The sequence below is a fragment of the Anser anser genome, assembly GCF_964211835.1.
Source record: "Anser anser genome assembly, chromosome: 3".
Lineage (NCBI taxonomy): Eukaryota > Metazoa > Chordata > Aves > Anseriformes > Anatidae > Anser > Anser anser.
In genome coordinates this window covers 62,345,855-62,371,547 of record NC_139722.1, presented here as the reverse complement: position 1 = coordinate 62,371,547, position 25,693 = coordinate 62,345,855, and the positions used below count along the sequence as shown (strand labels likewise).

Here is a 25,693-nt window from a genome sequence, read left to right as displayed (position 1 = left end):
TTTTTTTAAAATATAATATCAATGTTGAAGTAATACCAGACGAAACTGGTTTCAACCACCATTAACTTTGGCTTTTCAGAAAGGGAAAGAAATCCTCTGGTATTTCCAGCCTTGGTTGGAACGTTGGCACAGGAAACAATTTAGTGGGGCTAGCATGCAAGGAAGTGATGTAACTTTTACCAGATTGTGTGACTATGTGGAAAAAAAATCAAACATCAGTTGGCCTATCACCCTATTAAACCACTAGTTTCCTATGCCAATGAATTGGAAAATGAACTGCATCTCCTTTGCTGACATTTGCCATCTGCATCAGCTGCTTTTTTAACAGCTAAATCTCAGGATTCCAACTATGCCATCACATGTGCTTGTATAACTCCGATAGGAAATACTTATTTAAGTCTCATTTTTGCATGAACATGTACTTCCTTTTCTAGTCACACAGTGCAAACAGAAGTGCATGCTCATCTAGGACTGCCTGCTGGTTCCTTAATATTTTCATTTAAAAAACACAGTTCCGTAGTTCAGAATACAATCGCTAACATAATAAAAACAGTATTAATGGTAGCAAGTTGGAAAGCAGAATTTGTTTCATGGAAATGCCAGATTTTCTTTTTTATTAGAAATTAGAAGTTAAAACCAAATGTCCATCAGACAGAATTTAAAAAAATTCAATAAATTACTTCTGAGAAAGTATTTTTTCCTTTTGATGTAGCAAGTATTCTGCTGAGATAGCTTTAAAACACTGCATTAGAATTACAGATTCTATAACCTGATATTTGGATAACATTTAACCTGGTATTTGAATAACATTTGAATAAACATGTTAGAATATTAAAAACTAAATAAATTAACAAAACAATAGGGAACAAAAATTACCAGAAAAGGTCAGAATGTGGTGCTAGTTGTTTTCTTAACAAAATGAGAAATGAGAAGCAACTTTTCCTCCCTGAAAAAATGTTAATTTTTTTTTTCCTGAAAAAACTAACACTGCTTTTTCTAATGCAAAACTACTCCACTGAAAAATTTTCAGCTAGCTTTAATAATCTTAGTGAACATTTTCTATCTGAAAGTATATGGAAGTAAGGGTGAGCACTGGACAATGCTAATGCAGGGTAAAGAGATCAGTGGCTTGCAGGTATGCTATATGGAGCACAGAAGAGACAGGAATATTTGATAGCATCTCTGTAGTGCTCTGAAATAACTTTGATCCAACAAAAAACAGACTTAACAGCTCTGAATTTAATGCCTTTTCCTGTGGCTGCGACCAATGGTTTGGGATGTATCGTGGTAAGAGGAACCAGCAGAGTTTTGCATGTTGAACCAGTTTTAAACTATGGAGAGGTAAATGGTCAGGAGTGAAAGAAAGGTAAAGGAGAACTATCCACATTCAGTGATTTGTATCTGTCTACTACAGTTAATTATTTTTGTTTAATTGAAAACTCTTAGTAGATTATAAATTTAAATCTCAAAGGCAAATATGTTTTATTTTATTTAACATATACATCAGTTTTAAGTTATTTTTATAGTTTCCCTGCAACATTAACCAAGTATAACTTTCCTAATTGCTTTTTTTGTTGTTGTTGTTTTGTTTTGTTATTACTAAATGCCAATATACCTCAGTGTGTATGTAGGTGTGCAAATCAGTTTGGATTAGACCAGTTTGGTAACAGATGTCTGTGTGGTCAGAGCCTCGTTTTACTAGATGTTTTAAACAGGTTCTAATTTTCATTCAAAGCTCAGTGTAAGAAACAGGGAGACTTTTACAACAACAACTTTAGATACCCAGCTTGGCCACTTAAATCTTGAATAGGATGGTCACTGAAGATACAATTCAAAGTACCCAAACTCATATCTGTATCTCAAAACTTGTGTCTTGTGTCTGGTTCAAAGAGGAGCCTTGCACAAATAGCTGGATAATCTAACCAGCCAAGTTTTGTGCTGTTATTTGGGTAGGCTGCTTGCACCCTAAATTACAATAATGCATAGTGGGGTAGCATTTGGCACAGACTAAATGCACTAAATTATAACAATTGCTGTTTAACAATTGTTTAGTAGAATTCATCACATCTTTGGCAGAAATTCAAACAACCAAACTTTCCTTCTTTTTGTTTTGAGGTTCAAAATGTTCCATTGCTCTCTAAATAAATAAATATTGGAGACAGCTGTGATCCTCAGTTTCTGTGGAGATCAGAAGCGGAAGGCTGAGAACAGTCAGGCAAGTGCTACCCTTCAGTTGTTTCCAGGCAAAAGAATCTGATGAGAAAATCCTCATCTTAGGTTTTCTGTCTGAATTCCAAGATACTAAGATAAATTGTAATAAACATTCAGAAATTTAAATATTTCTTTTAATAAAATGGACTCACCAAAGCTTTGAAGCTTTGCAAGTTATCTACTTAATCATATCAGTAGTACTGCTTGAAAAGAGACCACCTGATGAAACTGAACCGCCAAGCCATTCTCCATCACATTTGAAAAGTCAGGGCAGTCAGGAGAAGTCCCTGGTCACTGGAAAAAGGGAAACATCACTCCCATTTTTAAAAAGGGTAGAAAGGAAAACCCGGGGAACTACAGACCAGTGAGTCTCACCTCTGTACTTGGGAAGATCATGAACTAGACCCTCCTAGAAGCAATGTCAAGGCACATGTAAGAGAAGGAGGTGATCTGCTACAGCCAGCATGGCCTCACCAAGGGCAAATCCTGCCTGACCAATCTGGTGGCCTTCTCTGATGGAGTGACTATATCAGTTGGCAAGGGGAGAATAAATAATGTCATCTACCTGGACTTCTGTAAGACCTTTGACATGGTCCCACATGACATCCTTATCTCCAAACTGGAGAGAGATGGATTTGAAGGGTGGGCCATTCAGTGGATGAAGAATTGTCTGGATGGCCACAGTCAGAGAGTTGTGGTCAATGATTCTATGTCCAGGTGGAGGCTGGTGACAAGTGGTGTCCCTCGGGGGAGGGACAGAACAGTCTGGGGCGGGTGCTGTTTATATATCTTTATCAATGACGTAGACAAGGGGATGGAGTGCAAGTCTGCAGATGACACCAAGCTGAGTAGTACAGTCAATACAACAGAAGGAAGGGATGCTATACAAAGGGACCTGGACAAACTTGAGAAATGGGCCCATGTGAACCTAATGAGGTTCAACAAGGCTAAGTGCAAGGTGCTGCACCTGGGTCAGGGCAATCCTAGACATGAGCACAGACTGGGAGAAGAACTCGTTGAGAGCAGCCCTGAAGAGAAGAACTTGGGGGTTCTGGTGGACAAAAAGCTCAGCATGAGCTCAGCATGAGACAGCAGAGAGTGCTTGTAACCCAGAAGACCAACTGTGTCCTGGGCTGCATCAACAGAGTGTCCAAAAGGCCAAGGGAGGTGATTGTCCCCCTCTGCTCTGCCCTCATGAGGCCCCACTTGGAGTAATGCATCCAGGTCTGAGGACCCCAGCACAAAAAGAATGTGGACATGTCAGAGTGGGTCCAGATAAAGGCCACATAAATGATCGGAGATTCTGGAGCACCTCTCCTATGAAAAAAGGCTGAGAGAGCCAGGGCTGTTCAGCCTGCAGAAGAGCAGGCTCCAGGGAGACTTCACTGTGGCCTTTCAGTTCCTATAAGCCCACCTAAAGGGGGCTTGTAAAAAAAGATGGAGAACATCTTTTTACTTGGGCAGATAATGATAGGGCAAGGGGAGATGGTTTTAAACTAAAAAAGGGGAGATTTAGATATAAGGAAGAAATTCTTTATTCATAGGGTGGTGAGGCACTGACACAGGCTGCCCAGAGAAGCTGTGGATGCCCCATCCCTGGAGGTGTTCAAGGCCAGGCTGCATGGGGCCTTGACCAGCCTGATCTAGCTGGTGGCATTCCTGCCCATGGCAGAGGGGTTGCAACTGGGTGATCTTTAAGGACCCTTCCAACCCAAGTATGTGATTCTGTGATTCTATGAAAGTATAAATTCTACAAACTCAGACTTTGAAGTTTTAGAAAACTGCAGTGATAATGGCTGTATGAATATTCATAAGAGAATAACTAAAACAGTCTTGTTTTCAGCAGCTGTCACAATAACTTCTCTTATTTATGGGGGTTCATTTTATTAATGGCATTTACTCCCTTTCCCTCTCCTTTAGACATTCCCTATGGGGAAATAATAGACAAAGAAATGTGCTTTTCTAATGGTCTTACATCTCTACAGATGTCAGCACAAGAGCATCCAAAAGATATGCCACACATTACATACACCCTCAGCAAGTAGTGTTTTTTTTTTTTTTTTTTTTTTTTTAAATGAGTAGATACAAGTTAACTCCCTGCTCTGTCACATGTTGCTTGCAAGATCCTAAGAAATTCCTCTGGCTACATCTAAGCTGCCTAAACTCAGGAGGTTTCTTCCAAACTTCCAGGTTTGATGTGACATAGCTCAGTGCTGGGATGAGATCTGGAGCCTACTTCTCCCTTCTCTCTTGCCCTGATTTCTCTGTGAAGAAGACCACGGATATAAGCTGCAAAAGCACCATGCTACACTGGATAATGTTGGCTGATTAGGAAACCAGGACTAGGTAGCTTATAGAGAATTATACCTACCATGTTGTATAGCTGTAACTGTTTTCTTATGGTTAACACGGGAATAGTATTACTTCAGAGGAAGAAAGCAAACATAAATATGCCATGAACAATAAACCTTTAACATAGCTTGGTAACAGAGGCCTTATAACTCTTAGATGCTGACATATTTTTAAGGACCTGGTTTCAAACAGCTATTCTGAACTATTATAATTTATAGCTATATGGTCACCCTTAGAGTGTAAGTGTAATTGGCAGGAGTGCACAAAAAACAAATGCATGTTGAAATGTAACACTGTTACCACACTTCAGAAACGATGGTGTTTTCTCCAGGGAGCCGAGTAGGAGTTTATCACTTTGCAATGCCTGTGAGTCATGACAGGTAGCAGTGGCAGCTCTGCATGACCTTGAAAGTGTTATATCCCCAGCTGACCTCCATGCTTGCGTCTCAGGTTGCAAGATGTGTGTAGCCTTCTCCTGGGCCACGTGTGGACAGGGACAGAGTGCTTGCAACCACTGCTGAAAACCACAGCAGCAGGTACAAGTGGTGTTAGGTATGTCCAGGTGTCAGTCCACTTGTTATTGACAAGTGTCAATAACATCTATGGCTGCTTTTATTCTGAAGAAGTATTTCAAAGATTTTTTTTGTTTTTTCCCTTTTGCACTCGAACATCTTTTTCTCTTTTATTATTTTGTGTTGTCTTGCCAATAATATCTGGCCTATTAGATGAGGAAACTGTTACAAATTAAGGTAATAGCTACCAGCTCTGCTGTCCACCCATGGCTGAGGAGTGGCCACTACTGAAAAGAGATGGATACAAAGGCTATTTTTATCCATGTAACTTGGCTCTATTCTGAGGGAAATTTTAAAATAGTATGGTGACCAAAGCAATATTTTGGTCAGAGAAGTGGGCTAAGGACCAATTCTAAAAATAAACTTTAATGGTGACAAGTAATGAGGGCTCTGTGTATTGTTTGCGACAAGACATTTCCCTTAATTTACCATAGAGAAGAGTGCTTACCTACTTCATCTTTTATTTCAGCCCCAATTATGACTGATAGGTCAACTGAATAGAAGCTGTTAGAAAAGGCAGCCACAGCCCTCACTTGCAGCTCAGACTGTGTTGAGCAAAACCATAGGCCTGGCTGGAGGCAGAGATGCTCTGGAAGCCAGACCCGCTCATGCTGTCAGAAGCTACCCTGCCTGGCCTATCAGCAGCACTGCATGCTGCAGCACTGAAACTACCTGCAACTGATCCTTGTGCTTAGCTAACTACCAAAAAAAAATGCTGCTGATGCTGAGGCAAGCCAGTTTGCTGAGTGAAGGGATGTGCATCTCTGGGAAAAGCTAGTGCTGAAACACTTTTCAGCATAAGCTAATCTGTATGAAGAGCTGCAAAACATTAAGGTAGGGAGGCAGAAATTCCTGTATGTGATCATTCTGCTCCAGCCAGCAACAGTGGCTCATTCCTGGGCAATACTAATGTGCAGTAAGAGAACTTGAAAAATTGTCATTATCAATATCTATAAACAATTTACATGCATTCATGTATAATATTTTCCACATTACAGAAGATATTTGTTTCAATTTGTTAAATTTTGCTGAGAGCTTACATAGAAATCCTCCAATTGTGCTACATTAAAAAGCATGTAAATGTATTTAATCCCTTTTCATTATAAGATAATAGATTTTAAAGCATAGAAGCTGCAGATTTCTAAGAAGACTGATGATTTGGGTGTCCCTATTCCAGACAACCCAGTCTGAAGTACCCAAATTAATTGATTTTCAGGAACTAATGAATAATTATCATCTGACTAAGAAGGATATCTTTTTAAGGAGTTACACATTGGTATCATAAAATCATTGCCTGAGGTTTTAAGTTATGCTAAAAAAGGTGTAATAGCTGAGTAAAAGGCATCATCATTCCTTAAAGAGCCAAATTTCCTTAAATACATAGTATTACGTTTCTTGGCTGGACTAATTCCTCCCACATCGTGGAATAGTCTCTGCATTCACAGAGCATGTCTTATTTAGTGATTTTTCTTCATTCATTTATTCGTTTTTTATTAATTCAATACTGCCCAATGAGCATTGTATATTTTCTAGAAAACATATCCCCCTACTGATACTCATGTATATGCAGTATGTATGTTGTGCACTCATAGAAAGACAAGGCAAAAAAAACACTCACTCCTACATGTGCACTTGTAGGACATTGAGAATTAAAACCATAAATATGAGGCAACATGGAATTCCCTCTGTCTGAATTACCTCTGCTCATTTTTAAAAACTGAAGGTTGGACACCCATTGCAATCAAGTGTTTTAAACATTTTTTTTTCTTTTTTTCCCTATGATTAGGATGTGCTGTTTTTAAATACAACTCCTCAGTAGAATGGCATAAGAAAATTTTGAGCAGACAAGTGAAAAATGTCTCAGTTGTCTGATTCTTCACATGTCAGCCCCCTCAAATTCTTAATATCCTCTTTTATTACCCTTTCTTATTCTCATTCCTATTTCTCTTCACAGAAGAAGAAACTCTTGAGCTAATCACCTGTGGCTCCAATAGAGCAAACACAAATAATCAGTGATTCATGTGAGGTATTTTCATTGCTATACTATGAGCTGAAAAGAGCTCTCAAAATCCTTGTGTCTTTCTGTAGGCTGTCAGAAAGCCTCAGCTATGAAACATTCTTACTCTGGACATATAAAGGTACAAAAGACGTAAGGAGAAAGCATGCTGCTCACCTCAGGATGAGCCTCTATGTGCACAGAATGTGAACAGAATTTACTACTGTCAGCACTGTGCAATATATATTCTTTCCTTAGAGCTGAGACCCCTCATTTGCATTCTTTAATTCCACCACTATACTACTGATGCCATTTATTGTCCATTGCCTCCTGTTTTAAAAATCCTTTTACCTTCTTTTCTTCTCCTAGATAGAATTCCTTCTATGTAGTGATTTAATGAAGTGAGAGAATACTGCTCAGGCTTCAGAACTGGGAGATTTTTATTACAGAGTTCCATAATTTCTTTGTAAGTGTATTTAATATGTTGGATCTATGTGTGAAAAAATATGCATGAAAGTATGTTGGATCTATGCATAAACATGACTAAACAAGCCTAGAATCTTATGAGTCTTGATATTTTGGCTCAGTATCAGTCTCTCAAAACTCTTTTCTAACTTCACTCACCAAAACCAATCTAGAACTTCAGCCAGGGTTATCTATTTCCACATGTAGACAATGATGGAAAAAGGGCTTACAAACATTAACAGCTATTCCATAATGATAAGACAACAAAATTAAATATCTCCTAAGAGCTCTGGTAGATTTTTTTTTCCCCATATAAGCCGAAGGAATTACACTGAATCCTAATGTGAAGCCTAAGGAATTACATAGCCCAAGTTTCAGGGGACAATTGATGACAGAAACAGTAATTACAGGAAAGGCTACCTCAAAGAGCCTGAGTTCCACATCAGTAACGAAGTGTAACTGATGAACCAAGAAGATAAGGCTACCTTTACGGAAAAACGGGAAAGGGTCTAAAAACAGATATTCCTTTTAACAATGGGAAAATATCTGGAGAAAAGCCAAAGCCTCATTTATTTGTGTAGCCATTAGGGAAGAATGTATTATATGTATGGTTGCCATACTAAGAATTTGAAAAAGAAAATGAACAACCAAAAACTGTTTAAACAAAAACCCCTATCTTTAAAGGTAGCATATAGCATTTACATTAAGGTTTCAAAATGCTTATATGGATGGTTTGCGGATGTTTATAGTGAGAAACACAAAATGTGTGTTAGCGTATGAAAGAGAGAGCAAGTGAGCAAGTGGGAATTTGGCTTCCTATCACATGATTCAGCAAAGAATTAAATGAGGAGATGGGTATCAATTTTCTGGTGCCAAAACAAGTGAAGGACAAGGCTACTGGGATTTGCAGCTGGCTGGAGTCAGAATTAACCTTGTCTGGTGTAACTGTGAGCTTTTGTGTGTTTGTTTCCCTGGGGGCAGGAGCTAGAACCTATTGTGATGTGATAGTCCTTTGCTTCCTGGAAGCAGCAGATCTCCCACCCAATGACCAATTGCCTCAACAAAACGGAGCAGACGAGTCAGCTACTTCCTCAAATCTCCTGGGTCAGCCAATGAGTGGTGTGATAAAAAAACTTCCATTACAGTCCCTAGGGACTCAGCTTCAACACAACTTCAGCAGAGGGATCGTGGGGCAGCCAGAGAGCAGAAGTGGAAACCAGAGGGAGGTAAGGACAGGAGTAACAGATTCCCCGGGTCTTGTGAGGTTTCCCAGCATTTGGGCAGCCCAGGGTCACACGAAATTGGCAAATTCAGGCACAGTTAATGATTGACTCCACCTGTATGGCATCTGGAGTTTTTATTGTATTGTAGGGTGAAATAGGCCAATGTGTAGGCAGAACTTGATGGCAATAGCAAGTACTCACTATAGCTACTTCTACTCACTAGCAAGTAGTCACTACTCTACTTCTGCATCTGTTGGGGGATGTACATGTCCCACACTCTTGTAAAATGATAACTTCCTGGACTTCTGAGTTAGCAGAGTCTAATTTTTACCCTGACAGAGCAATGAAATTCCAAGAGTCCCAGGTCTGTAATTTAGCAATAATCATGAAGCCCGTAAATCACAGCTTTGTTTAAGTAGGACCTGGTTAGGTCACATCTCTTAAAGATAAATGAATAGGAAAGATGAAAGTGGATTCAGCAGAGAATGATTATCTTTGACCACATATTATCAGCAAGACTGCCTTATGCCTTTAAATTTCGGTTAATTATGGTTTTCTCCAACAATATCCAATTACATGACGAATAACCTTGGCGTCTAAGGCAGGAACCTCTGATATGCGTCACTTCTTACCTCAAGAAGACTGTTTATCAGAGTTATCAGTGCTAGCTGCTGAAAACTCAGCCTGCTATTGTTGCATTCTCATTCAGAGCACGCTGTCTTCCAAAACATCCAAGCAGACCTGACAGACTGACGGCTGGGAGTACTTTGACATACTCTACCAGAGGGAACTCCTGGGGGGAATAAGCTGACTGCATTCATTGCACTTCTTCCTTTATAGTGTGTGATAATGTAGCTGAGGAATGCAGGGGCAGGCTCTCCTGTGAGAGCCAAAGCAGCAAATACATATAGGAAATCTTCAGTGCATATTTCTGATTTGCACTGATTTCATTCCAGGTTCTTGTTAATACCAGGAGTTGCAAAGTATAAAAGCTGAAATGTCTTGCACTGGGAAAAAAAAATGCTTTTTATATACTGGGATCAATCACTTTCAAATACAGTGAAACATTACATTTCTGATTAGCCCTAGATCTCATAAGTAATAAAGACTGAAAATTGTTGTTATAACAGCAGGTGTTATCATTAAAATGCTTCCTAAGAATGGATTAGAAGATAACGTGAATGAAGTTTGTCCAGAAACATTTTGTACTGCGTTAGAATAAAAACAGTTTTATAGAGTGGAAAAACAAGGCATGAATTTCCTGACAGAAGTATTTGGGATATTCTTTAATAGAAACAGTTATTTGATATGTTATTTATGTAGCAATTTAGCTATATAATGTGCAAATTATCTGGGGATTTGCATTTAATATATTTAAATCTGGTTTAAATTTTGGGTTATTACTTTAAAAACATCTACTGCTAGAAAGAAAAATTATCTTCCCAGCCCTTTGCCAGAAAAAGAGAAGCTTTTAACTAATGGCTAATAAAACTTTTATTAATAATTGAAGACTGTTGATGATCAGTAGCATTCTACAGCTGCCATGTGTGGTTATTGCAGATGAGACTTATCTGGCTGTTTCTTACTGAATGTGAAAGCATGCCATAGGCCATCAGGATATTAAGGACTAGATCCAAAAAATGTTCCTGAAATGGGACTTAGGAATTCCTGATAGGACTTTGTGCTTAAATCCAAGGGTAAGACCCTGAAAATTCCCCCTTAGCTTTTGTTTGACACTGAAAATGCTTCATCATTGTGCCTGTTACAAATTTCTTTTTTGCTTGGGTGCTTTTAACCATAAAACCCAGTAGGTGTCTGAAAGATCTGAGTATAAGTATGCCCAGAAACACCTCAAATTGGGGCAGATCTCAGAAAACACTGCTGTTTTCCTGTTTGCATCCTACTTGCATCAGACATGAAGCATTCATCTATCAGACTCTACTTGTGTTCAGTCCAGTCTGGCTGGTGCATACCAGGTACAAGCTGCAGCTCATCACAGACTCCAGTGGTGGCCATTACAAAATATGATCAGGGAAAAAAAAACCAAACCTTCTATATATAAAAAGATGTTCCCTTTATATAATAATAAAACTGCACATGGAATTTACATAGTAGTTAAGCATTTTCAAGCACAAATACAGGCTGGGTAGAGAATGGATTGAGAGAAGCCCTGAGGAGAAGGACTTTGGGGTTTTGGTTGATGAGGAGCTCAACATGAGCCGGCAATGTGTGCTTACAGCCCAGAAAGCCAATTGTATCCTGGGCTGCATAAAAGGAGCGTGGCGAGCAGGTCAAGGGAGGTGATTCCCCACCTCTGCTCTGCTGCTGTGAGACTCCACCTAGAATACTGCATCCAGGTTTGGGGCCTGCAGCACAAGGACGTGGATGCTATTAGGACAGGTCCAGAGAGGGGCCACAAAGACGATCAAGGGGCTGGAGCACATCTCCTATGAAGGCAGGCCAAGGGAGTTTGGGTTGTTCAGCCTGGAGAATAAAAGGCTCTGGGGAGGCCTTACTGCGGCCTTCCAGTGCCTAAAGGGGGCCTACAGGAAAGCTGAGGAGGGACTCTTTGTCAGGCAGTGTTGTGATAGGACAAGGGGAAATGGTTTTAAACTAAAAGAGGGGAGATTTAGTATAGATATTAGGAAGAAATTCTTTACTCTTAGAGTGGAGAGGCCCTGGCACAGGTTGCCCAGAGAAGCTGTGGATGCCCCATCCCTGGAAGTGCTCAAGGCCAGGTTGGATAGAGCTTTGAGCAACCTGGCATAGTGGTAGATGTCTCTGCCTGTGGCAAGGGGGTTGGAATTATATGGCCTTTAAGGTCTTTTCCAACCCAAACCACTCTATTCTATGATTTTCATGAGTTATCCATAAAATGAGGAGGGACAGATTCAATTTCATTGTCTGCCTGAGGCAATGCTTCTTCCACAGCTTGTAGCTCCCACCAAAATGCCTTACCTGCAGCATGAGGTGAGCTGAGCAGGACCACCCTGTCTGCTCCCTGCTGATGTTGTGCCATTGTGTAAAATAAATTCAAAGTTTGTGGTGTATGTACGTGTAAGTGTGTGAAGACTGTAGTGTCACAGTTGTGATGTGGGAGAATGGGTATCTCATCTGTACTTCACAGGCTGCTCTTGCATTTCTTTACATGACTTTATGGGGACTCCAGGTTCAGAGACCATAGTGTAGAAATGCTTCTTCAGTAGCATGGAATTTTAATTGGAACAGATTATGCTGTAATTTTAAAAAAATAATTTATTTTTGTCTTTTAAAGTGATTATTTATTTATTTTCAATTTAGACTGGATTTACAGTAACTCTCTGTGGCTTAACAGTCGGTCAAGTGCTTGTGAGCCAAATGAAATGCAGGAGTGAGGGTCCTCAAGTGAACAGGGACAGTTTGTCATTAGTTTCCTCATATTCTTTCTCTAACTGGCCGATAAGCTATATGCAGATGCTTGCAAAGCCCTACTGTGACTAGAGTGACTGTTTCAATACTTGGTAACTATAGAAGACAGAACCTGCCAATTCCCCATTCCAGTTTTGCCACTTTACTTAGTGGATACATATTTGAGCTTACCCTTTGAATTGACATTTGCATGTCTCAGACACGCTGGGACTTAGAGAAAAATTGACGTGATATTTCCCCTAGGAGAAATTACAAATATCTTGCCACAAAGTCTTGCATTATATACCAGCCAAGATCTTAGGGTAGCTTTATGCGGGTAGGGGAAAATGCAGATAAAAACTGTTCTATCAAGACAGATACACTCATTTTGATGGCCTGGCTTTGGGAAAGCTGATTAAAAACAACCTATTTTTTTATTATAATTAAAGGGTAACTGTCAAGTGTTCATGCAGCAGCACTCACAGGAACATGGGAGCAGCTGTTGCATTGGCCAATTGAAGAGGGGGTAGGATGACTAAAACCCTCCTTCATTCTTGTCCCTTGCCCAATTTAATCTGATTTAGAATGATGTGTTGCGACACATTGCACCAAGAACTAAAGAGAACGAAAGACCAAGTTACTTATTTTACAGCTGAAGAAGTCCTTTTTTAGAGTGTCATAATAGCTGCTTTCACAAAATATATACCACAGCATCATCAGTGAGCACAGGGAGTTAAGAGCAAAGTTTTTATCTTGTCTAGCAGCCAGCTCCTCCATCAGCAGGACACTCACAAACAACACAATAGCACTGACCTAGCATTGATGTGGGCACTTTCTAAATCAACTCCATCATTCCCATTATGTCATCCATGTCCATGTGTTAACTCCATCTTACTTAATGTCAGGTAAATTATTACCATAAAGCTGGGTCACTGCATTTGCATAAAGATCCAACCTACCAGATCTCTGTGAACGAGCTCAAACAAGAAATTAGGTAGAAAACTGAATTTTTGGCTATGAAATATTTTTTTGTCAAAAAGTTTCTGAATTCTGCAGGGATTGTTTCTATTGTTTAGAGAAAGTTAGTGCTCATTTTCTCCCACAAACAAAATTTCAGTTGCCATCTGGTAAATTTTGACTCAGAGATGCAGTAGGAATTCCTCAGGTGAACTTTAGCATGTCTATGTCATTATCCTGTTTACCTCTGTGACTGACATGATTCAGCCAAGCTGTTCTTGCTGTGAGGTGTCACCAGGGGCTCCTGTCATATGCTGGAGTAACTCATTGACAGACATGGTGATGCACATCCCACATAAAAGACCAAAGTATACAGTCCTTCAGTGACCACATCTGTAAAATGCCATAGCACTCTTCTGAGTCTGAAGCTAGTTACTGGCTAAAGGTTTTTCACTAGAAGTTGTTGCATTTCGCTCTCAAATTTTCATCTTTTACTGTAGTGTAATTACACAATCCAATTTCAAGAAGACAGTTTTTGTCAAATATTTCTGAAGAAACTTTCTCCAGCCAGCTTAGACATGTATTCATTATCAAAGGCAAGTGAGTTTTTGAGTAGAAGAGAAGCAGGGATAGGGGGAGGAGAAATAAAGACAGGAGCTGAATTGTGGGCTGTGCTTATGTGGACCTGTCCTTCTGGTGTTGCTCCTACCGAGGGATTTAAATGTGTCCATAATAGGAGATCCTGCAACACAGCTCACTACTTTTCAGGCAGTTTCAGAAAGAATACAAAAAACAGATGGATGAAGGTGCTAGTAGTTCAGTAATTCCTACAGATGATCTTTCCATGTCGAGGAAGAAGCTTTCTGGCAGGACAGTATTAGAGGGATTTATACTGTTCCCTCTTCAGAGCCTGTTTTGCAGAGGGAGGGCTTGAATCTGCACAGCTGCCAGCCTAAAACCTTTCTAGATTTACTACTGGAAATTCACTTAAAATTAAACATCAGCAACGCCCTCCCCAACACAGATTAAGAACAAAAAATGTCAAGGAGGAAATGTTCAGGCTAAAGAGAGAATTGTGGTGCTTCTGATTAAAAACAAAATCAAACTCTCCCCCATCCCATCGCAGGATTTCAAAAAGCTTTCCAGCACACATCTGCCTTCAGTTTCCTCTTTGTTTATTCAGTCATCAATTATCAAGAGACTTTTTGTTTTGTCTCAATGAGCTGCACAATTTGAAGCAACTGTGGTATCTAAGATGGTTCTGCTTAAACCAAACACAGATTCTTTCATGGCACAGAGAAACTGGATTGGATTAAAATAAAAAATATCCAAAAACAACAGAATTTTCTCTCCAAACTGTTCTGAGGGTTATTATAATGTCATTTTCCCCCGTGAAACAAATAATACACAGACTTCAAACGCCCTGAGTGCTGCTCTCAAAAAACAGAAAATAAATGAGATTAGACATCATGATTTATGATGCTTCCATTCCTTCTTTTTAAGAAAAGGGAAATATGTTAATAATTAAAGTCACATGAATTTGGATTCTTTTGGCTTCTAAAATATTGTGACATGCACTTGCCTAAGGAACCCTTTAGGACAAATGTACAATGACAGCAATTGCACTTGCATCTTAGAAGTGGTAGCTCCCTGGACGTGTTATTACCTCTGATTGAACCAGTGGATTAATGCCTGTGTTATGCTCTCTGCTGATAGGAAGAAATTACAATGGAGCATCTGCCCATTCATCTTCCTTTTCCAGCAGAGCTCTGTCAGTGACTGCTATTGATGCTGCATCGTGTAGCTACTGAGAACTCAAATAATTTGTTCTACCCCTTAGCTTACTTTCTTATCCTCCCAACTCCTTCCATAATTTTATTTGAACATTAACAGAATGTCCGGATGTATTGGCAACTTGACCTGAGGTTTCCGTAGCAAAGCAAGATAATACCAATTTAACTATGATTTTGTTGCATGGCAGATGCTGACCCAAGTCTGTAAATATGAAATTGTGGAAACCAGTAGGTAAAAACATTAGGTTCCATTAGAAAATCCTTTCAGGGCTGTTAGAACTAAGGGAGGTACATTTTCTGTCTTTTTCTTAGACAAACAATGACCTGTCTCTTGATAAATGCCTGTCTCAATGATCAAAGTGCCAGCACATGCTGGGACTTGATGAAGTGCCCAGTCATGTACCTTAACTATAAATTTGTCTTTCTACTTCTGCAACAACCTGAAACACAGTTCATGGAGCGAAAATACAGAAGCTTCCTTTAAAGATGATGTCAATGATTTCAAATAGTACTTAATAACAACAACAGGACAAAAATACTTATATCTATAGGACCTATCTTTACCTACTGTTATCTAACTGGCTGAAAGACACTGAAAATAAATCTCTCTTCTTCTATCATCATGATAATATATTTCTTGTTATATAATGCTATATGATTTTGATGTCAGGATATTACCAACTCTATTTTCAGATCATTAGTCCTTGCTTTCTTTCAAGAAATTTCTACTTATAAAGTGTATGATGCTAACATTTCTGAGTTCTTTTCATTAACACTGTTTTATATATATATCTATATATATAAAAGATGCTACAATATTAATTTACATCTTGTATATGCATGAATAAAATGTGAGGATTTCATTAGTTCATGTCAATAAACAAAGGCCTGGAATATTATTAATTCATCTGAATTAAGTGTTAAATCAGATTTGCTCTGTATTCATCTATAAACTTGGTGTGAAATCCTGACTTAGAGTTAAAAGGCATTTTACCTTATGTTTTAGTAAGGATAGCATTTCACATTGTATTAAATCACATTTGCCATTCCTCATGAACTTGTCCTCATTTCAGAGTACAAGAAACACCTAATTAGGTTCTAGGTTGCATGCACAAATTGATGGCATGCATACTGGAAGCAGGTAAGCAATCTCCAGGAAAACACATGCTTGAAACCCATTTAAATTACAATTTATCTACATTCGTTGCATCTTCAGTTAAACCATAACTGAATGGACTGAATGGTCCTGAAAGAACTGTGGTTGGTTACAGAAATCTGTGTATTAGAGCAGCCAAGGGGTTAGAGTTATAACTGGTGTTGACTCTGGCAAGGTTCATAGAAGCAAGCAGAACAACACAAGAGCAGAGTCAAACAGCTGGTGCTGAAGACCCAATGTCTGCACTATATATGGTTTGGAGGATTTAGTTTGGCCTATTTCTAACATATTCCCATGGACTGACCAGCAGCTAGAATGCACTAGAAGTGCTCCTAGAGCATGTGGCTTGCTTTATTTCACGTGAAAGGAGTCCATTTTGTGCATTCAGAGACTGCTTCACAATAGAAACAAAAGGCTGAAGTAAATTGGGCTAACATTGAAAACACAAATGTAGAGACACCGTCTACAACAGGCTATGGAGTACCATCCTTAGAAATGTTTCCATGGGATAACATTTGCATTTAAAATGGTGTGAAAATCAAAAACATATTTTACATGTTATTGGCTGAATTCAGTCTTCACATCCAAACATTCTGTGACACTGTTGAGTTTTCTACTCACAGGACAGCGTGACCATCAGGCCAATTTACACCACTCAGAGTTATGAAAAGTCTTTTATCATGCTTTCCACTTACTTTATTCAACTAAAATTCAGGAGCTATTCAGATGTCAGGGGAGATCCTACAGCTATGTCACAGAAGAGAAGGAGAAATTAAGACTTCAGAAAAGCAATGAGAAAAAAATAATTCAATAAATGAATACAATTTGCTATCTACATTACTACAAATATGCTGAAAACTTAGAAACTTCCTTAGCAGTTCGCAGGGAGAAACAGGCACTCTTTCAGCAGGATTCCTCGAACCAGTTTTAGACATCTGCTTTGCAATGAGCCGAGTGTTAAGGAAGTTTGTTTCTATTCTTTCTGACCACAGAAGGGAAGATCAGATGCTGGCTGTAGAATTTTTTTTTATTATTATTATTTTTTATAGATTAGTCAGATGACAACTATCCCAACCATCTTTAGCATTATTTCATATGTATAGTGAGAGGAATGCCCTATAAGGGAAATAAAGTGGTACTCTCCAAAGTCTTCTGCAAGAAATACAGTAATCTCTTGACATGGACATTTGAGATTCAGAAATTCCATTTCTTGTTGCTAAATCAAGTTCTCATAATATTCAGAGTCACACTCCATGATTTCATGAGCCCAGAGCCTTAAGTATTTGGATCAGATCAGGGCTTGAGCAAGCACAGTGCTAGACACTGTGACTGATCCGTGCACTGGAACATTTTTCAGCCTACGCATATTTTGGCTTCAGTAAGAATATGTAAATACTTGCTTAAGTAGTTTGATGATCAAGGGATGATCTAAGAGATCAACTTAAAGCTTTGAGGAATATGACATGCATAGGAAAGAAACAGATATAGATTAGAAATTATAATTTTATAAAACAGAGAAAGGAAGCTAAAGACAACAAGGAAAGCTAGCTACCTAGCTAGCAAGGCCAAAGAACATCAGGCATTTGATTTTGTAGTTTTTTCTTTATGATATTAAAGGTGAAAAAAAATGCTACAAATAATATACTCCCTGTTCTTAGCAAGAATGATAAAATTATTAACAGCATTTCAGAACAGCAAATTTGTTTATGTCCAAGATACGATGAGACATTTTTTATAAAACAGAGCAGAGAATAGTATGGGAAAATGTATTCTCAAGCTGAGAAACTTGCAAACATTTAAAGCCAGGGACTGATAGCTTGCGAGCACAGGAACTCCACGGCTTTCTCAGGCATAAATCACTCTTACTAAGGGTAGCTACCTAGTAATCTGTAGGAAATTGCACAGACTGTGAAATTACAAGGTATCACGAAGTAATAATTAAAGAAACAAAGATTAATTGCTAGAGATGAATTCAAACCACAAAGTACAAATTTGAACAATTTAAATGAAAGTTTGGAAATCCTACATTTGGACATATCATTATACCTATGCTATCATAAAGGCATAGCTGGTTGCAAAACTGTGGTAAGTGTTTTACTTTCCAGTTTGGTCCCATTAACATCTCTAAATTGTTTCTTACCCACTTTCCCATTTTGTGAGAGAGAATTATTACACCAATATTAGTCACAGCACTTTTCTGTACAACACGTACTTCGGGTGAACACATCCCACTCATAACAGTTTGGACAAAGAAGATGGGAAGTTATGTGAATGCAGTCCATGTTTAGGCACAAGGTTAGGCATGAGAAAAAATCAAACTGTGAGGCAGCAGACTGAATAGGCACTTGAAATCTTTTTTCCAACAGGGGATAAGCAGTAACTCATGTGACAAATACCATGAAATAAGATACGAGATAATCAAGCAACTGTTTCTCTATCTAAGTGTCTATTAAAAAAAAAAAAAAAGTAAGGGAGGGGGTCTGGGAAGCAAAACCTGGGATTTACTTGTGTTACGTGTATGTGCTCCCCCAGGCAGAGTGCTAGTCATAGGTTTATTTGCTATCCTCCTGGAGCTATACCCATCATTTTTCACTGTGTGGGGTCAATAGGTAGAACAGTAGAACAGACAGTGCCTAACCCCAGGCTGTGTTGCCTTTAGCTCGGTGTACCCACCAAATAAAAAAGTGGGTGCTGTGTTTTTTTGGGGTATTTTTAGTTTTGTGATCATTCCTTCAGCTTTAGTATCTCAACTGAATCCGCTGGTTCCCATGAATGGCTTCTGTAGATGTAAGCAGCAGAGCAACTCTCCATTTTAGAGAAGGCCATAGTGGTATGTTTGCACCATAAAGTCAGTGTCAAATCCTAATGTGTGACTTCCTTATTACTGTGTTCCCTCCAGGTCCCCTGACACCCCCATTTCTTTCCTGTACCAAGCTCAGACATAGGACAAATCTGTAACTGTTCAAGTTAGTATTTAAGTGATAGGGGAAAAAATACATTTAGAAAAGTGTTTTATATGCCTACACAAAATGCCAATGTCAGTTTTTGTCTCCTTCAGTACCCTTGTGAAAAGTGTAATACTGTCAAGACAAGTGGTTTCAGTCTGACCTGATTTACAGGACAGGACAGGATAAACAGGTGATCACTGTCACTCAGCTAACAGGCTATATAGTTACCTAAAATAGTAATTAAATCAAAATTACTGCAATACTGACATGGTATTAGAAAACTTAAAAAAATATTCTAAGGACATCAGAAATTTCAATTTATTTTATCTGTATATTTTTTTTTATAATCTCTTAACCAAGTTAATCAAATTGTCATGAAACTAGAAGATGGGTTTGATATTTACATTCTTTGTGGTGTGGGGCATAAAACTCATGATAAATAAAGGCAAAGAGTTCCTACTTGTTTAGCATGAAACCACAACACGGTGATGAAGCGGCACCATGACAGCATGTGTACACTGTCAACTCCTTGACAAAAGAGTCTCTGTTGCAGCCTCGTGCCCACCAGTTTGCCGCTTTCTGTCTCCAAGCTACTCTCAAACGTAGGCAGCCTGGCATCTCGACTGGGGCCTTCCAGACAAGGCACAGGCTGACGCACACAGCCTTTAGCCTCCTCTGCACCACTGCGGTGAACAAATAACGAGTGCTCTTGAAGAAAGCAGGTGAGACTCAGAAAGTACTGCATTTCAGGAAGAGACAGTCAACCGGGGAGGAGGCCTAAAGTGAAGTGGCACGGAGGAGCAGTTAGGCTCTATTTTGATGGTAGTAAGGTTACAGAGATACCACCTTTTGAATGTGTTTACAAACGTAATTGCTGGATCATGAGTTAAGTGTTATTTTTAAGTGTGTTTATACACTGCAATGATATTTGACAATCTCTAACTTTTGTCTATTTGACTGAGGAAGAACTACAGTTCCAGAGATCTTACATACACCATACTGTTCTCATCCTAATAAATTGCTGGTAGAGAGACTTTCCTTGGCAGTTACAGTACAAAATACAAGTGAAGAGCTCTTCGCATGGGCTTTTATGTTTACTTCTGAATTTATCTACATTAACAAGATACCAAAAAGAGACATAGTGTTTATCTTTCTGTACATATTCACACCGTTGCTTTACAGTGGAAAAAATTTCTTCCATTCATTCTGTGTTGAAAACTGCTCATGGAATAGGAACCTATCTTTTTGTAGCAGACATCCTAAGCCTCCCCCCTCCCACTACCATAAAGTTCTGAGTAATCCCAATGGGCATCTTAGCAACAAATACAGATTTCTTGCTAGTCAGAGAAGATTTGAGGCCTTTTTCCCGTAACATATTTCAATTTTACAACGATTAATTCATGTGCTTATTCTCATGTCATTTGCGTAGACAGTATACTTAGTCTGCATAAGGTCAAGTGCACGTGTAAGTCTTCAAATGACTGGGTTATAAATAGTTGGTGTATTTGGCTATTTAGAACACCGTTGGTCATGAATGCCTATCAGTTTCAGCAGAAGTTTTGCATGTACAAGAGATATAGGGTCACATTTCACATTGTGTCGGTGAGGACTACAGAAAGCTTTCAAAGCTGTAAACTTTGACCATTGCAGAACCATTTGACTAGCTGTCTCATTTCTTTTTCTCCCTCTGTTTCAAGGTGAATTGACACATTAACTATTAAAAGATTTAATTTTTCCACTCAGTAATATGGTTACTCACCTCACCTGATTAGGTTTCTCAAAGCGAATATAAATAGCTTTTTTTTTTTTTTTTTTTCCCCAGCAAAGGTGAGTTCAGCAGTTATGTAAGCTAGAGGCCAGCCAGCCAGAGCCTTGCCAGTACCCCTCAGTCCTGGCTTTCAACACAGTTGTTATTCCAGTAACGTCTCTCTCTTAAGCTGCAGATGCCAACTCTGTTCAAATGTGTGGTGGTTTTCTGCTGTGGGCAAAGTGCCACTACCACTGAAGCTGGTTCCATGAAACTCATTTCATGGCCAAATGCTGATTTCTTTATCCATAAGTCTCTTTAGATACTTAATAGATACTTATACTTAATAACAGAAGTATACCAAAAAACGATTTTTAATTTTTTTTTTTTTTGGGGGGGGTAAGTTGGGCAGAGGAGTTAACAACAAAGCAACAAACTAACAAAGCTATGTTTTAGTAGTCTGGGGAGGAAAAGGTGTTAACCTTCACTTTTTTTTTTGGGGGGGGGGGAGGGGAGAGGGGGTGGAGAGGCAATAGTTTTTTTCTTGGATGAATTTTAAATGGCTATTTGTGTGGAAACTACTTTTTTTTTTTTTTTTTTTTTTTTCCCAAGCAAGGAATCTGTCTACTTCTGCAAGGATTAATGCTACTCCAAAAGGGAAACAAAACTCATCTACATTATTCCTGTCTGTATGGAATTAACAATAATGAGAAGAAAGCACCTCAACCTTTGCCATGGGGCGTCTGGTAGGTTTATGTGTTCATCTTAATAACTAGCTCCTTAAGGACAGCAATTCACATTTCCCCTGGAAAACCTGCTGTAGACAGCAGAGTTGACTAGCAAGAGACATGACCTCTTCAAAATCTACCCAGTGTTTCAGCGAGAAGCAAAGACCAGATTTGGTAGTGGGTGACTGTTCACTAGAGTAACGTGCTCGTTATGCTTTATTCTCCATCCCACTTTCTCCATTGCCATCGGTAAGGGTGAATGAGTTAAAACTGATGGGATGACGTAATTTTGTGTTATTATGAGTGCACCTGCCTACTTTCTATATAGCAAATATAAAGATAACTGTCTATCTTATATAAACTGGTATTTGTTTATACACTGAAGTTTGTCTACTAGTTTGCAGACATTTACACAAAATGGAAATATGAGAATACGAGTAGTTAAAAAATAGATTACTAAGTTGGAGTGGTTAATATACTGTCATGCATCAGTGACAAACTGACTTTGACTGAGGTGACCACTATGCTCTGGGAGAGCCATGTGACCTACATTTTTTCTTCTGTATCATAATAGATGGATGTTTTGCAGGCAAGTATGATAGCTGACCACCTCTGTAGGCTATGAATCCATAGGTTAGAAGGCCAGGCAATTTGAAAATCATGTTTATCTCTCAGAAATCTCTCAGACAATCTTTCCCAATGATTATTTCTGGGATACATGCTTCTTATCCTAAGTTTTGACACCACTCTAAAAGAGGCATGGCATTAGAGCAAAAAAGGACAGAATACAGCAGGACTAAGAGCAAAACGCAAAATTACCACAGACACTGTAAGACAAGTTTCACATAGACACCACAATGTAAGTTTCATCATTCTAAAATATTTCAGAATGAGCACTGTCCTTCTGTACCAATCCTAGAGACTGACAAAGTTAAGTTGCCTTAACTTTGGATTCTTCCAAACTAGTATGCAATTCTTCTCATCAGAGTTAATTAGCTTAGGCATCCAACCAGCAATTTTCACAGAAAACTAACCCAATTATCTCTGCATGATACGTCATTGGGTCATGCCTGAGCCCAGAAAATGTTTGTCTACATATGGGAAAAATTTACTGCAGGTTGTGCCATTGAAAACAACAGTGGGCCCTCCAGGGAGAGGAATAGTTCCCTTCTGCCCTTCACAGTATGAATATCTGAACTAATAACCACATAGAGAATATCCTGCTATTTTCCCATTTATTTATTTATTTATTTATTTGCCAATTACCATTAAAAAAATAAAATCAAAATCATTACAAGTAAGAGGCATGAGGAGCACAGGGTTCTAACTTCCAGAATGCAGAATAAAGCAAAAGATTTTTAACATCCATTTCAGAATTATCTAGCAATTTTGTCATGGTAAAGCAACCTCACTAACTTGATAACCACTCCAATTTTAGCAGAATGGTGCAGATTTTCTACCTTTAATTGGAAATGCTGATGAGTTACTGGAGACTCTGGAGAGACTCAGAGCTTCAAGGGAAACTTCTGACACCACAATTATGGTATTCTTCTGAACTATATTGCTCTAGTCCTTCGGTTTTTCATTACACTTATAAATTTATCCTTTCTGTTCCCAAGAAGGGAGGAAACACTTCTCTTTTTTTTTTTTTTTTTTTTTTTTTTTTTTTAAATGGCAATGGAAATACAGGGAAATGTAAAGACTTCACCAATGCCAAAACCCAGAAATCTGTGATAGTTTAGGATCTGCTAGTTTAGGTCTTCAAAATGCTAAGATGGGCCACTGACCAACTTTCTTCTGCAACAGTTACAAAAGTTGTATTGCTTTAACTAGTACATCATGCAGAAGTGTAAAGAAACATACACCATATAAAGTGTAAAGGGGAATACATCATATTCTTTAAATACTTGAGTTTTTGTAATTACATTGATACAAACATTTGTATTACATTGATAACAAATATATCCAGGGCATAACATGTAGTCATTATCATCAGGAAGTAGGAATTAAAGCGATCATTTAATTTATTTGTTCAAGTCATTTTTCACACTTGGATTATATCCAAGATATCCATCACTCCAATACTAAAAGACAAGACATTAAAGTGATTATTTTGCTCTTAACCTCAGGTGAAGCAATATCAGTTCAGTCCACTGAAAATTTATCTGCTTTCACTGTAGCCATTGTAAGCATTTAGGCATTTCTTCATCTATTATTTCCCATTTTCCAGTGAGAAGATACGAATAGAATAAGACTTTCACTGAAAACCTCTCTTCCTCAGCCTTTATGGAAAAAGAACCTCAATCACATAACCCATGTCAATCCATAATCTCAAGGAATTTGGAATCATGCCTAGTGTTATTCCAAATATCTTTAAATTTGAAGCAAACTCAGAAATAGTAGTGTAAACCAGATATAGACCTTTTCTGACAAAAACAGCTATCACCATTCTAGAATACTGCTTAATAATATACGGTTGCAAGTATGGACTGGTCTTGTGTCAAAGATCCCTGAAGAAATATAGTCAGTGCTCCAGATTCCTGTCTTTCTTTTCGTACAAAATAATTATCCTCTTGCAGCTGCTGGGACATGCCCTTCTAGATTTTTTTCAGTACTGTGTCGCTGTTGCAGTAAATGACAGCATGACGATTTCAGCACATTTCAAAGACCATGCAGTCAACAAAGATACCCCTCTCTGAAGGCATGTTGTGCTTTGTTCATTAGTTATACCCACAGATATTATAATGTCAGCTTTGTGTTGATCAGTGACAAAATTTTTCTTTCATTCTCTTGGAAATTCAATTCCCCTGTAAAATCTGAAATTGGATACTACATAACGCACTCAACACATTGTCTGAGGTCTTTTAGGTTTTCTGGCTCATGCTCTTCCTCACAGAGTTGAGGAGAGCTATCAGCATGGGAGCCCTCTGGCTTTGTGACACTACCAGAACCACACGCATTTCTCTGGCAAATCAAGACAGCGAAGTTAGTTTCCAGCAGCTGCCCTCAGAGCAAATTTAGTTTTTACTTCCCATACCTCTTACAGAGCCAGTTGTCGGGTATTCCCTTGCTCTTAGAATAACCTCAGCTCTGTACATGATTTGGGATACCTTGGGATGAAATAGAATATCCTGTATTATATTGGATACTAAGGTCCTTAATTTATTAGACACTGATGCATAAAATTAGCAGGAGAAATACTTTAAAATACAAGAGATATCACCTCTGAGAAAGTCCCACTAGCTAGTCCCACCTTTAGTATAACCCCTTAGAGTCATTTTACATTCCTAGCAGTTTCCCTATAAAGTATAAATTCTTATTCTTGCACATGTACATACTAAATGACATAGATAAGAATATTTCTATTGGAAACAAGGTCATGTTCTGTTCACTCTTCCTAAAGAATTATTTGCACTAAGGACAAACTCCTCAGTTTCAGACCAAGTTGTTATAAAAATGCCGAACCAAATAACAAACCAACTCGTGAAGACTTTCATCTGTAGGCAATTTTTTTTTTCTTCTTGATCTCTCTCTCTTTTTTTTTTCCTTCATTTTTTTTTCTTCTAATGGTTAATAACATTTGCATGTATATAGCTTCCTTAGAGCTACAGTATTACGCACTCAACAGTATTTTAGCAGTAGATTATAATTGACATGATAAAGGATCACAAGTGTATCTTTTCTGTCAGCTTGTGCCATTAAGAACCTCTAACCATGGATCACTGATGTAACAGATCATTACAGTCCATTGTGTCAGTTCATCTGTTGGGATCTGTGCACTATAAGAATGACAGATTTCCTCTGCAGCAATTATAGTCTATTGTGACAATAGGATTTAATGAATATAAACAACAAACCACATAATCTGTTATTACAGAACACAGCTATGCACCCAGATGGGAATTACATTCCCAGACATTACCAGTTGCAGTTTTTATAATTGTGACTATTTCAGTCATTGTGTTTTTAACTGTAAATACTCTAATTTACCACATATATTTATCTCAGCCCTAGCAGGTGAAAGGTCTTCAGAATTTAAAGTCTAATCCTGCAAATGTTCCATGATTTTATTTTTTTCTGAGCAAAAAATTATATTTTAGTTTTTTAGACACTTGCTGCTGACTTTTGCTGTGATACTAATGGTGCTGTTAATGCTTC

General features: G+C 38.4%; 1 protein-coding gene and 1 long non-coding RNA gene across 4 annotated transcripts in view; one reads left to right on the top strand and one right to left on the bottom strand.

Moving 5' to 3' along the window:
* PDE7B (phosphodiesterase 7B) overlaps positions 1-25,693 on the bottom strand; it is a 179,577-nt gene that overhangs the window by 89,396 nt on the left and 64,488 nt on the right. The gene's annotated exons all lie outside the window — the stretch shown is intronic.
* Positions 1-25,693, top strand: part of LOC310897846 — a 63,793-nt gene extending 38,100 nt beyond the window's left edge. The window contains exon 2 of the long non-coding RNA XR_014582636.1: positions 1-25,693. This exon is cut by the window's left edge and continues 6,407 nt beyond it. This is a non-coding gene — a long non-coding RNA (uncharacterized lncRNA).